General features: G+C 45.7%; 1 protein-coding gene across 4 annotated transcripts in view; it reads left to right on the plus strand.

The window, feature by feature from the left end:
* The window catches only part of ldah (lipid droplet associated hydrolase), a 345,583-nt gene that overhangs the window by 66,214 nt on the left and 265,352 nt on the right, over positions 1-14,017 (plus strand). The window contains exon 1 of one of the 4 annotated variants that reach the window (XM_072562477.1): positions 4,407-4,550. The exons of 2 other annotated variants lie outside the window; for them this stretch is intronic. The gene's annotated coding sequence lies outside the window, so the exon portion shown is untranslated. Of the gene's footprint in view, positions 1-4,406; positions 4,551-13,121; positions 13,237-14,017 lie in introns of those variants that run through there. One more of the 4 variants, XM_072562488.1, reaches the window with a different exon arrangement.

Below are 14,017 nucleotides of genomic sequence, written 5' to 3' on the forward strand. Positions count from 1 at the left end.
AGAAATGGAACACAGTGGGGGGGGAGAGAGAAATGGAACACAGTGGGGGGGGAGAGAGAAGTGGAACACAGTGGGGGGGGAGAGAGAAATGGAACACAGTGGGGGGGGAGAGAGAGAAATGGAACACAGTGGGGGGGGAGAGAGAAATGGAACACAGTGGGGGGGGGAGAGAGAAATGGAACACAGTGGGGGGGGGAGAGAGAAATGGAACACAGTGGGGGGGGGAGAGAGAAATGGAACACAATGGGGGGGGGAGAGAGAAATGGAACACAGTGGGGGGGGAGAGAGAAGTGGAACACAGTGGGGGGGGAGAGAGAAAGTGGGGGGGGAGAGAGAAATGGAACACAGTGGGGGGGAGGTAAGAGAAATGGAACACAGTGGGGGGGGAGAGAGAAATGGAACACAGTGGGGGGGGAGAGAGAAATGGAACACAGTGGGGGGGAGGTAAGAGAAATGGAACACAGTGGGGGGGGAGAGAGAAATGGAACACAGTGGGGGGGGAGAGAGAAATGGAACACAGTGGGGGGGGAGAGAGAAATGGAACACAGTGGGGGGGAGGTAAGAGAAATGGAACACAGTGGGGGGGGGGGGGGGGGGGGGGGGGAGGGAGGGGGGGGGGGGGGGGGGGGGGGGGGGGAGGGGGGGGGGGGGAAGAGAGAAATGGAACACAGTGGGGGGGGGAGAGAGAAATGGAACACAGTGGGGGGAGAGAGAGATGGTAACACAGTGGGGGGGGGAGAGAGAAATGGAACACAGTGGGGGGGGAGAGAGAAATGGAACACAGTGGGGGGGAGGTAAGAGAAATGGAACACAGTGGGGGGAGAGAGAAATGGAACACAGTGGGGGGGAGGTAAGAGAAATGGAACACAGTTGGGGGGGGAGAGAGAGAAATGGTACATAGTGAAGGGGGAGAGAGAAATGAAACATAGTGAGGGAGGGTGTAGAGAAATGGAACATAGTGGGGGTGTGGAGAGAGAAATAGGACACAGTGGGGGGGAGCGAGATGGAACACAGTGGAGTTGGGAGAGAAATGGTACACAGGACGGGAAATGGAACATAGTGGGGGGGGGGGGGAAGAGAAAAATGGAACATAGTGAAGGGGTAGAGAGAAATGGTAACACAGTGGGGGGGAAGAGAGAAATGGAACACAGTGGGGGGGAAGAGAGAAATGGAACACAGTGGGGGGGAAGAGAGAAATGGAACACAGTGGGGGGGAAGAGAGAAATGGAACACAGTGGGGGGGGAGAGAGAAATGGAACACAGTGGGGGGGGAGAGAGAAATGGAACACAGTGGGGGGGAAGAGAGAAATGGAACACAGTGGGGGGGGAAGAGAGAAATGGAACACAGTGGGGGGGAAGAGAGAAATGGAACACAGTGGGGGGGAAGAGAGAAGTGGAACACAGTGGGGGGGGAAAGAGAAATGGAACACAGTGGGGGGGGAGAGAGAAATGGAACACAGTGAGGGGGAAGAGAGAAATGGAACACAGTGGGGGGGGAGAGAGAAATGGAACACAGTGGGGGGGAAGAGAGAAATGGAACACAGTGGGGGGTGAGAGAGAAATGGAACACAGTGGGGGGGGAGAGAGAAATGGAACACAGTGAGGGGGAAGAGAGAAATGGAACACAGTGGGGGGGGAGAGAGAAATGGAACACAGTGAGGGGGAAGAGAGAAATGGAACACAGTGGGGGGGGAGAGAGAAATGGAACACAGTGGGGGGGAAGAGAGAAATGGAACACAGTGGGGGGGAAGAGAGAAATGGAACACAGTGGGGGGGGAGAGAGAAATGGAACACAGTGGGGGGGGGAAGAGAGAAATGGAACACAGTGGGGGGGGAAGAGAGAAATGGAACACAGTGGGGGGGAAGAGAGAAATGGAACACAGTGGGGGGGAAGAGAGAAGTGGAACACAGTGGGGGGGGAAAGAGAAATGGAACACAGTGGGGGGGGGAGAGAGAAATGGAACACAGTGAGGGGGAAGAGAGAAATGGAACACAGTGGGGGGAGAGAGAGAAATGGAACACAGTGGGGGGGGGAGAGAGAAATGGAACACAGTGGGGGGGGAAGAGAGAAATGGAACACAGTGGGGGGGGAGAGAGAAATGGAACACAGTTGGGGGAAGAGAGAAATGGAACATAGTGGGGGGGAAGAGAGAAATGGAACACAGTGGGGGGGGGAGAGAGAAATGGAACACAGTGGGGGGAGAGAGAGAAATGGAACACAGTGGGGGGGGAGAGAGAAATGGAACACAGTGGGGGGGGAAGAGAGAAATGGAACACAGTGGGGGGGGAGAGAGAAATGGAACACAGTGGGGGGGAAGAGAGAAATGGAACACAGTGGGGGGGGGAGAGAGAAATGGAACACAGTGGGGGGGGGAGAGAGAAATGGAACACAGTGGGGGGGAAGAGAGAAATGGAACACAGTGGGGGGGGAGAGAGAGAAATGGAACACAGTGGGGGGGGAGAGAGAAATGGAACACAGTGGGGGGAGAGAGAGAAATGGAACACAGTGGGGGGGGGAGAGAGAAATGGAACACAGTGGGGGGGGGAGAGAAATGGAACACAGTGGGGGGGGGGAGAGAAATGGAACACAGTGGGGGGGGAGAGAGAAATGGAACACAGTGGGGGGGGAGAGAGAAGTGGAACACAGTGGGGGGGGAGAGAGAAATGGAACACAGTGGGGGGGGAGAGAGAAATGGAACACAGTGGGGGGGGAGAGAGAAATGGAACACAGTGGGGGGGAAGAGAGATGGTAACACAGTGGGGGGGGAGAGAGAAATGGAACACAGTGGGGGGGGGGAGAGAAATGGAACACAGTGGGGGGGGGAGAGAGAAATGGAATACAGTGGGGGGGAGAGAGAAATGGAACACAGTGGGGGGGGAGAGAGAAATGGAACACAGTGGGGGGGGAGAGAGAAGTGGAACACAGTGGGGGGAGAGAGAGATGGTAACACAGTGGGGGGGGAGAGAGAAATGGAACACAGTGGGGGGGGGAGAGAGAAATGGAACACAGTGGGGGGGGAGAGAGAAATGGAACACAGTGGGGGGGGAGAGAGAAATGGAACACAGTGGGGGGGGAGAGAGAAATGGAACACAGTGGGGGGGGGGAGAGAGAAATGGAACACAGTGGGGGGGGGGAGAGAAAAATGGAACACAGTGGGGGGGGGGAGAGAAATGGAACATAGTGGGGGGGAAGAGAGAAATGGAACACAGTGGGGGGAGAGAGAGATGGTAACACAGTGGGGGGGCGAGAGAGAAATGGAACACAGTGGGGGGGAAGAGAGAAATGGAACACAGTGGGGGGAGAGAGAGATGGTAACACAGTGGGGGGGCGAGAGAGAAATGGAACACAGTGGGGGGGAAGAGAGAAATGGAACACAGTGGGGGGGGAGAGGTGAGAAATGGAACATAGTGGGGGGGAGAGAGAGAAATGGAACACAGTGGGGGGGAGAGAAATGGAACATAGTGGGGGGGAGAGGTGAGAAATGGAACGTAGTGGGGGGGAGAGAGAGAAATGGAACGTAGTGGGGGAAGATGGTAGAAAGCGAGAAAGGGAACATAGTGGGAGAGAAAGCGAGAAATGGAACATTGGGGGAGGGAGTGAGAAATGGAACTTTATGGGGGTGAGAGAAAGTAAAATGGAACAGTGGGTGGGAGAAATTGAGAAATGGAACTTTGGCGGAGAGCGAAATAAAACATGTGGCAGGATGAGAGAGAATGTGTGAAATGGAGCACAGGGAGAGGGTGGGGGAGAGTGAAATGAGGCAGAGAGAGAAAAATAAGTTTAGGAGGGAGGGAGCAATGGGATAGGGAGGACAAAAGGTGAGAGGTTAGACAGCAAGGGAAGGAGAGAGAGAAATAGGGCACAGAAACTGGGAGATGGTATGGGACAGAGAGCTTGAATGAGATCTGACAGGAGGGAGAGATGGGACAGAGAAAGTGAATGAGAAATGGGATAGGAGGGAGGGAGGGAGAAATGGGACAGAAGAGGAATGTGACAGCAGTAGTTTGGAGAGACAAAGTGAGTGAAATGAATTGGAAGAATGGGTGGAGGGAAAAAAGTAGAGGTCAGGGATAGAGTGTATTAGAAAGAGTAAAGTGGGACCAGGAGAAACAGGGAGCAAACAAAGATCGCAATCTGCAGCAGGAAATGGCCATTCAACCCTCAAGGCATTTGCTAAAATCATGACTGATCTAATTGCAGCTCCTATATTCCCAAATATCCCGTTCCCTTTGTTTCTTCTGATGGTCAGGTACCTAGATTAGAATGGTGCTGGAAAAGCACAGCAGGTCAGGCAGCAACAGAGGAGCAGGAAGATCGACTTTTCAGACAGGCCTCCATTCCTGATGAAGGGCTTTTGCCCGAAACATCAATTTTCCTGCTCCTCGGATGCTGCCTGACCTGCTGTGCTTTTCCAGCACCACTCTAATCTTGACTCTGGTTTTCAGCATCTGCAGTCCTCACTTTTGCCTGGTCAGGTATCTATCTAAGTCATCTTTAAAGTTATCTAACCACCCAACCTCCATTGCTCTTGGAAAAGTGATATCTCTTGGTAAGCAAATATCCTCTGAAAAAAAAATCTCATTTTCATCTTAAATGGAACCCCCTTATTTTGAAACTGTCTTTCTTCCTTCTAATCTCTCTCTCTCAAGGGAAATATTTCTCAGTCCCTTTAGGATGCACAATGTTTCAGTCAGAACATTTCTCATCCTTCTAAACAGGAATGGATGCAGGCCCTGTCTTTCCAGTCTTCTGTATAAGATAACTCCTTCATCATGGGAATGAACTGTCTCTGAACTGCTTCAAATGAAATGATGTGCTTTCTTGAATAAAGCTACTAAAAACTGTACACTGTCCTCTAGAGGTGGGCCAAACAACACCCTGTACGATTGTGGCAAAGCATTGCTCTTTTCATATTCTCATCCTTTTATGGTAAACAACAACATTCTTCCTGCCTGCCTAATCACTGACTGTACCTGATACCAAACTTGTCATCCATGTGTCAGAACATGAGGTATACAAGCTGTATACCTCAAGATTTGGAGGCGCCGGTGTTGGACTGGGGTGTACAAAGTTAAAAATCACACAACACCAGGTTATAGTCCAACACCTTGACTTGGACGCACTAGCTTTCGGAGCGCCTGATGAAGGAGCAGCGCTCCAAAATCTAGTACTTCCAAATAAACCTGTTTGACTATAACCTGGTGTTATGTGTGATTTTTAACTTTATACTGTACCTCAAGAGTTTTGCTATTTCTGTCCATTGAAATAATGTGTTGCTTTCCTATTCATTCTGCCAAAGTGGACAAGTTTACATTTACCCCATTTGTTAAAGATTTACCCACTCACTTAACCAATTAATATCCCTCTACAGACCAACCTCATTGCAACTTACTGTGCGTCGTAATTTTCTGTCATTAGAATCAGAAATGTAATGTGATTGAGGGAATTAAACAAGATGCATGAATAGCTGTAAAACAAGGCAGCAAATGGAGAAATAATTCAGAGAAATTAAAATGGGCAAGTTAAAGATAAAGATAGATGAAGATGTGTTTAGACATAGAGAGGATGAAAATATTGGTTTAATGACATAAGAAGTGAGGGTCCAAGGAACACATGTCAAATCCAGAAAATCACAGAAATCGGAACATGTTGGTTTAGCAGGCTATCTCACCCACAGAATGATAGGCCCCAGCAACTGTGGGCTGAAGCTTAGCCATCAGCTATGTTTATATTGCCAAGATGTCAGGATTCCTGCAGGGTATTGGTGCAGTTATTGTGTGCCCAAAAATCATTGGATTCTGGAAATGTACCAGAGGATTGGAAAAGTGCTAATGTGTACCCCTGTTCAAAATGGGAGGGAGGCAAAAAGTGGGCAACAGCAACCCAATTAGCTTAACATTTATTGTTGAAAAAGTATTGGAGTCAATTATTAAGGAAGTAATAGCAGAACGTTTCAAAAATTGTAATCGGTTTGAGCAGAATCAGCATGGTGTAATGCAAGGGAAATCATGTCTGACTAATTTATTTGAGATTAATAAGGAAGTCTCAACCAGAGTTGATTGAGGGGAACCAGTAGATGTGTTTTATTTAGAGTTGCAGAAGGTGTTGGACAAGGTTAAAACCTAAGATAAGAACCCTTGTTGTTGGAGGCCAGACATGGACAGATGGGCAAATGGGGTCCAGTGGGGTTCCACAGGAATCCATGTGAGGATCGTAACTGTTTACAGTATATATTAGTGACTTGGAGGAAGAAAGTGATGGTACTGGAACCAGATATGCAGAGAGCACAAAAGTAGGTGGAAAGGCAGGTTATGAGAGGGATACAAGCAGTTTATAGGGAGATATTGAGAGGTTAAGCAAATGGGCAAAAAGTTTGCAAATGAAAGATGATCTGGCAAAATGTGAAGGGAAGGGAAAGCAAAAGAACAGTATCAGTTAAATGGAGAAAACAGTGCAAGCCTTCAACACAAAGGGGCTTGGGGGAATTGTGAAACACAGAAAAGTAGCATCCAGGTCCAGCAGGTAATCAGGAAGGCGAATGGAATCTTGGCCCTTATTTCAAGAGGGTTGGAGTATGAGTAGGGGGAAGTCTTACAGCAACTGTCCAAGGTGCTGGGGAGACCACATGCAAGGTACTGTGAACAGGTTTTATTCCCTTATTAAAGGAGGCAGTTCAGAGAAGGTTCATTAGGATGATCCCCAGGATGGATGGATTGTCTTATGAGCAAAGCAGGTTGGGAGTCTACTCACTCGAGTTTAAAAAATGAAAGGTGATCTAATTGAAATACCTAGAATTCTTAAGGAGCTTTACAGGGTAAATACTGAGAGGATCTTACCCCTCATGGGTGAGTACAATCAGAGAGCATAGTCTCAGAATAAAGGGACACCAATTTAAGACTGGGATAGTCATAGGGATGTACAACACAGAAACAGATCCTTTGGTCCAACTCATCCATGCCAACAGGTATCCTAAATTAATCTAGTCCCATTTGCTAGCATTTGGCTCATATCCCTCTAAACCCTTCCTATTCATGTACCCATTTTAAATGCTGCAATTGTGCCAGCCTCCACACTTCCTCTGGCAGCTCAGTCCATACAGGCACCACCCTCTGTGTGAATAGGTTTGCCTTGACGATCCCTTTTAAATCTTTCGACTCTCACCTTAAACCTGTGCCTTTGTGATTGGGACTCCCCCACACCGGGGTAAAGACTTTATCTATTTCCCCTGTCCATGTCCCTCATAATGTTATAAACCTCTGTAAGGTCACCCCTCAGCATCCGACTCTCCAGGGAAAGTAGCCCCAACCTAATCAGCCTCTCCCTATAATGCAAGCCCTCCAGCCCAAGCAAAACATCCTTGTAAATCTTTTCTGAACCCCTTCAAGTTTCATAACAGCTTTCTAGATGAGGAGAATTTTTTTATCTCAGAGGTTTGAGATTTTTTGGAACTCCTTGCCACAGAGAGCTGTGGGGGCAGAGTCCTTGTGTACAGTTAAGCCTGAGGTGGACAGATGCTTAATCAGTCAGGGAATCAAGGGGTTACAGGGAAAGGAGATGAAAGAGGACAGGTGTTGGATCAGCCATGAACTTACTGAATGGCATAGTAGGCTTAAGGGGCCGAACAAGCTAGTCCTGTCCCTGTTTCTTATCGTGGTACATTGTGAATTTGGCAAAGAAGCCACATGAATGCTTAAATGAACAGCGATGTAATTGATTAAAATATATTTCAACTACTATATCCAGTGTAACATTTAGTGTTATTATTTTGACTAATAAACCTACATACCAATATAATTTATAATGTTCATATTTCTGACATTAATGATGACGTCCATTGTATCATATTTAGAGCAAATTCTCAAAAGATGTACAGCATTGTATTGTATTTTTGTAATGTTATCTGGTACATGCTACATCTTACAAAACAAGTTGCACAACGAGGGTGGTACAATTAATCTTGCATTGATTTGCCCTTCTGAAGAGCCAACAAATGCTGGCTTCGCCAGTGAAACTCATTCTGTGAATGACCTTAAAAATCAGTTTTAAAGATGTAAAAACAATTCAATAGTTTAAAGAGCATTGTCAGCTTATTATTCACAACCACTACAGTGTAGATAGATGTGTAGTATAAAGTATGTTCAAAAACAAATATAAATTAAAATAAACTAATGATTATAAAAACAGTTGGGATATTAATTAAATATTAGTGTTACATTTACTAATTAGATATTAAAAAGTGAGTATTCCAGAGGTTATGCACTGATCAGTGATTTTTTTTATTAACATGTGACAAATTGATTAGTATGGAGTTGAGCCCAATATTGCATGACAGCTTCAAACAAAAGCTGACACGATGTCAAGATATATTATTCAACATTAAGTTCATTTATACAGAGGAACTAGCATAGCACAGACAAGATAGGTCAGAGGAACTAGCATAGCACAGACAAGATAGGTCAATTCAACCAATCCTCATTAAAATGGCAGACTCAATGTTTATCGAGCTCATGGGTGTTTGAGAATAATCAGCAGATGTACCAAAAAAACATGGACTGCAGCATTCATGTGATGTATTAAGGAAAACGGTCAATAAAAATATAGGAGCAAAAAAATTGAAACTGAGATTTGAGGCAAATGAAGCTTAAAGTTGACTTGTGTTGTTCTCAGAGAATCATTTGCACATAAGTGCTCAAGTATAGCTCTTCATTCCTTGTGAGTATGTTACCTCAGTGTAATGAGGAGTCAATAGGAACGATTTGGGGTTGGATGAGGTTAAAGTGTTAAAAACCTGAGGCCATGAATGGTTTTAAATGGAAGGCTGAAAAATATCACAGAGTAGAGATTGAAGGACTAGGAGCCAATGCAGGTCAGCGAGGGTGAGAATGTTTGACCTGCACTGTGATTGGATGCATGTAACAGGGGTTTGCATGAGCTGAGATCTGTGGAGAATGGCAGGTCAGTTTTTGTAATCGTTGGTGGCAATTTTGGCATAGTTGGGGCTTTCAGTGGCAGATGCCTGAGGCAGGGTTGAAAATGGGTTGTCTTTATGATGAAGAATATGGGGTTGAAAGCTTGGGCCTTTGGACAGTTGACATCCCAACATTGCAAACAGCATAGTTTGACTTGAGGTCATGACTGGGAAGGGAAACTGAATCGTGGAGTCATAGAGATGTACAGCACGGAAACAGACCCTTTGATCCAACTCGTCCATGCCGACCAGATATGCCAACCCAATCAATCCCATCCACTGCTGTGCCCTCATCAATCCTCTTTGTTACTTCTTCAAAAAACTCAGGTTTGTGAGACATGATTTCCCATGCACAAAGCCATGTTTGACTACCCTTAATCAGTCCTTGCCTTTCAAATACATGTACATCCTGTCCCTTAGGATTCCCTCCAACAACTTGCCCACCACTGACATCAGGCTCACCGATCTATAGTTCCCTAGCTTGTCCTTACCACCCTTCTTAAACGGTGGCACCATGTTAGCCAACCTCCAGTCTTCCGGCACCTCACCTGTGACTATTGATGATACAAGTATCTCAGCAAGGAGCCTAGCAATCACTTCTCTAGCTTCCCACAGAGTTCTAGGGTACACCTGATCAGGTCCTGGGGATTTATCCACTCTTATGCATTTCAAGACATCCAGCACTTCCTCCTCTGTAATATGGACATTTTTCAAGGTGTCACCATCTATTTCCTTACAGTCTATATCTTCCATGTCCTTTTCCACAGTAATACTGATGCAAAATACTCGTTTAGTATCTCCCCCATTCCCTGCAGCTCCACACCTTATTCTCTCCCTAGTTACCCTTTTGTCCTTAATGTATTTGTAAAAACCCTTTGGATTCTCTTTAACTCTATTTGTCAAAGCTATTTCATGTCCCCTTTTTGCCCTCCTGATTTTCCTCTTAAGTATACTCATACTGTCTTTATAGTCTTCTAAGGATTCACTCGATCTCTCCTGTCGTTACCTGACATATGCTTCCTTCTTTTTCTTAACCAAACCCTCACTTTCTTTATTCATCCAGCATTCCCTATACCTACCAGCCTTTCATTTCACCCAAACAGGAATATACTTTCTCTGGAGTCTCGTTATCTAATTTCTGAAGGCTTTCCCTTTTCCAGCCATTCCTTTACCTGCGAACATTTGCCCCCAATCAGCTTTTGAAAATTCTTGCCTAATACTGTTAAAATTAGCCTTCCTCCAATTTAGAACTTCAACTTTTAGATCTGGTCTATCCTTTTCCATCACTATTTTAAAACTAATAGAATTATAGTCACTGACCCCCAAAGTGCTCCCCCACTGACACCTCAGTCACCTGCACTGCCTTATTTTCCAAGAGTAGGTCAAGTTTTGCACCTTCTCTAGTAGGTACATCCACATACTGAATCAGAAAATTGTCTTGTACACACTTAACAAATTCCCTCCATCTAAACCCTTAACACTATGGCAGTCCCAGTCGATGTTTGGAAAGTTAAAATCCCCTACCATAACCACCCTGTTATTCTTACGTATAACTGAAATCTCCTTACAAATTTGTTTTTCAATTTCCCGCTAACTGTTAGAAGATCTATAATACAATTACAAGGTGATCATCCCTTTCTTATTTCTCAGTTCCATCCAAATAGCCTCCCTGGATGTACTTCCAGAATATCCTACCTCAGTACAGTTGTAATGGTATCGCTTATCAAAAACGCCACTTACCCTCTTGCCTCCCTTTCTATCCTTCTTGTAGCATTTGTATCCTGGAACATTAAGCTGCCAGTCCTGCCCATCCTGAGCCATGTTCCTGTAATTGCTATGCTATCCCAGCCCCATTTCCCTAACCATGCCCTGAGTTTATCTGCCTCCCCTATGAGGCCTGTTGCATTGAAATAAATGCAATTTAATTTATCAGTCCTACCTTGTTTTCTGCTTTGTCCCTACCTACCCTGACTGTTTGACTCACTTCTTTTCTCAACTGTACGAGTCTCAGATTGATCTCTTTCCTCACTATCTCCCTGGTCCCACCCTTCCACCTTACTAGTTAACATACTGGCAGGGAGATTTAAATCGGGAGGATATAAAGTGGCAAAGATGATGGCGTAAGAACAAAATCTGCTGGAAAACAAAACTCAGCAGGTCAGGCAGTATCTGTGAAGAGAAGCAGTGCTTGCGTTTCAAGTCGATGATCTGTTCGCAAAAGTTTTAGGAGTATTCTGATAAAAGGTCATTGACTGGAACTATCAACTTGAGTGGAATCCGGTCAGCCCCTGAATGTCAGCTTTGGCAAGAAATTTGGGAAAACCGAGTGAGGCCCTTCTCAACAGGCAGACCAAAATGTGACATTTTCCAACCGGGTCAAAATTCTCACCAGTGAGTGCAGGGAAATCTATCATTGAGGAATATGATGCTTTATCACCCTTATTATTCCTTAATCATGCTTCCCTTTCCCTCCAACTTCAAATTTCCAAGATGAAAGTCCAAGTGGTACTTGGCACTTTAAGGTTGGCACTGATTCCTCTGGACTGGCATCTTGGATACCCAGCACGAGCATCTCGGGGCATGCTGCCTGGGCAGTGACCATGTGCATTCCATGCCCACAGACCATGAACCTGCAGGACACAAAAGAGTGAAAGCGTTGTGACCAAGGAATACAAGTTGTGGCCTCTTAACATGGCCTTCACATTTAATCTATTAAGAACGTGGCATAAAAATGCATAATGTTGCTTACTTGGATTTTATTCATTCACGGGATGAGGGCGTCACTGGCTAGGCAGCATTTATTGTCCATCCCTTATTGCCCAGAGGGCAGTTGGGAGTCAACCCCATTGCTGTGGGTCTGGAATCACATGTAGGCCAGACCAGGTGAGGATGGCAGATTTCTTTCCTTAAAGGGCATTAGTGAATCAAATGGGTTTTTCCAACACTTAGCAATGGATTTATAATAGTCGTTAGATTCTTAATTCCAGATATTTATTGAATTCACCATCTGCCATGGCGGGTTTTGAACCTGGCTCCCTAGAACACTACCTGGGTCTCTGGATGAACAGTCCAGTGATAATACCACTCGTGCCAGCAATTCCCCTGGACACTGTTGGCTGGACATTGACTTTTCAGCATGAGAAGCCTCTGTTCTTGCTGGAAAGGGTAATAATCCTATCCCAACAGGGGATGAGAAGACAAATACCTGGTATCTCTCCATCTGTCCTGGCTCTTTCAATGCTATTCTGGTCTGCTTTCTCCTAGAATAATGCAGAGACAAGGATTGAGTAAGATGTAAGTGGGTGATATGATTGATTGTGTTGGTGTGGGTGGAGGAAAGGTGGTGAAGGTTCTGGGTGAGAGAAGGCAGCAGAGAGAGCATCCAGGGTTAGTCGTGTCGGGGGACTGAGAGCGAGTGAGGGAATATGTTGTGTTCAATAGTGAGAGAGGCAGAGCGTAAACCTTGGTGGCCAGTAATAGAAGAGATTGAGTGTAAGATAACGGACAACAGTTTGACAGAACGTAGCAGGTCGTTTTGTACTGCTGGACGTGTTGCCAGGTTGTAGAGACTCCACACTAACTCACATAGCACCCTCGCACCAGGCTGGCAGTGTTTGTCTGCTCGACCTGGGGAACAAGAACATTCCTTCTCTTCACCACCTCATCCACCAGGACCTCCTATCTCTTGGTCTAAACGACCTCCTTAATCTCTAACTTCCTTAGTGCAGCATTTACATCTGAAGAACATGTTGGCATTACTTGACAAATTTCAAAGAGCAAGTTCCGAAGATCATGAATTTTTATGACGGTGTGTTGTAATTTAAAACTTGATTGTTCCATAAATTTGCAAATAATTAACAAAACTAGAAGCAGTAACTTGATTTCTATTTGGACCACCCTCAGGTTTTGCATTGAAACTTGAAGGACTCTGTTCATATTTATCAGATCTTGGAGACATAAGTGTCATATTCCAGTCAAACTCCACAGACCTGCTACCTTTCTAAACCTATCAACACTCGTCACTTTGGATTGCATAACACACTGTAGGTTTAACTAAAGAAGCTGTACCTAAGTATCTTGTACCTAAGATGGTGCTGTAAGTGTTGATGTATAAACCTTTCACTGAACTCATTGAGTATACATGACAAAAAAGCTAATCCTAATGTGCTGTTAGAAATTTCTTGAGGGGCACGAGGATTCTTTCCAGGGAGACAATAGCGTCTAATTTGTCCCTGTCCGAGCAATCTTCACCTGAAGTTTTCTTTGGGTAAGTGTTTGCCAGTATTCTAGCATATATTGATGATATAGTTGTCTGTATTGTACAGAAAAAAGTAAGATGGCATCATTGCATCTGGGGCAGCACGGTGGCTCAGTGGTTAGCACTGCTGCCTCACAGCACCAGGGATCTGGGTTCAGTCCCACCCTCAGGTGACTGTGTGGTATTTGCACGTTCTCCCCATGTCTGCGTGGGTTTCCTCTGGGTGCTCCGGTTTCCTCCCACAGTCCAAAGATGTGCAGGTCAGGTGAATTGGCTGTGCTAAAGTACCCATTGTGTCAAGTGATGTGCAGGCTAGGTGGATTAGCCATGGGAAATGCAGGGTTACAGGGATGGGAGGTGGTGGCTCTGGGTAGGATGCTCTTCAGAGGGTCACTGTGGACTCAATGGACCAAATGGCCAGCTTCTACACTGAAGGAAATCACTCCTTAGTCTGAGTAGAATTGGGAGCATTCATCCATGCTTATCACTTGGAGTGTTCTAAATCAGTGTTCATGAGAGGAACATTGTAGCAGTTTACTGTGTTAAAGGTGCTGTTTAAATGTACATTGTTGTTGTTAAAGGAGATCTGGGAACATTTTGTCATTCATAGTGATAGCTTTCATTTCCCATTTACTTCACCACAGATTTCTGACAGCCTCCTGCTTTTGTTTCTTTTGGCTGTGTGCCACTGGATAAGGGGTTTAAATGACATTTAACCAAACCCTCTCCCACTGAGTGACCCAGATTGAAGGCTTGGAAATTGTTGGGACTCCTCACTGCAGGCTGCAGG

This window comes from Chiloscyllium punctatum, chromosome 3 (assembly GCF_047496795.1).
Source record: "Chiloscyllium punctatum isolate Juve2018m chromosome 3, sChiPun1.3, whole genome shotgun sequence".
NCBI classification, from domain to species: Eukaryota; Metazoa; Chordata; class Chondrichthyes; order Orectolobiformes; family Hemiscylliidae; genus Chiloscyllium; species Chiloscyllium punctatum.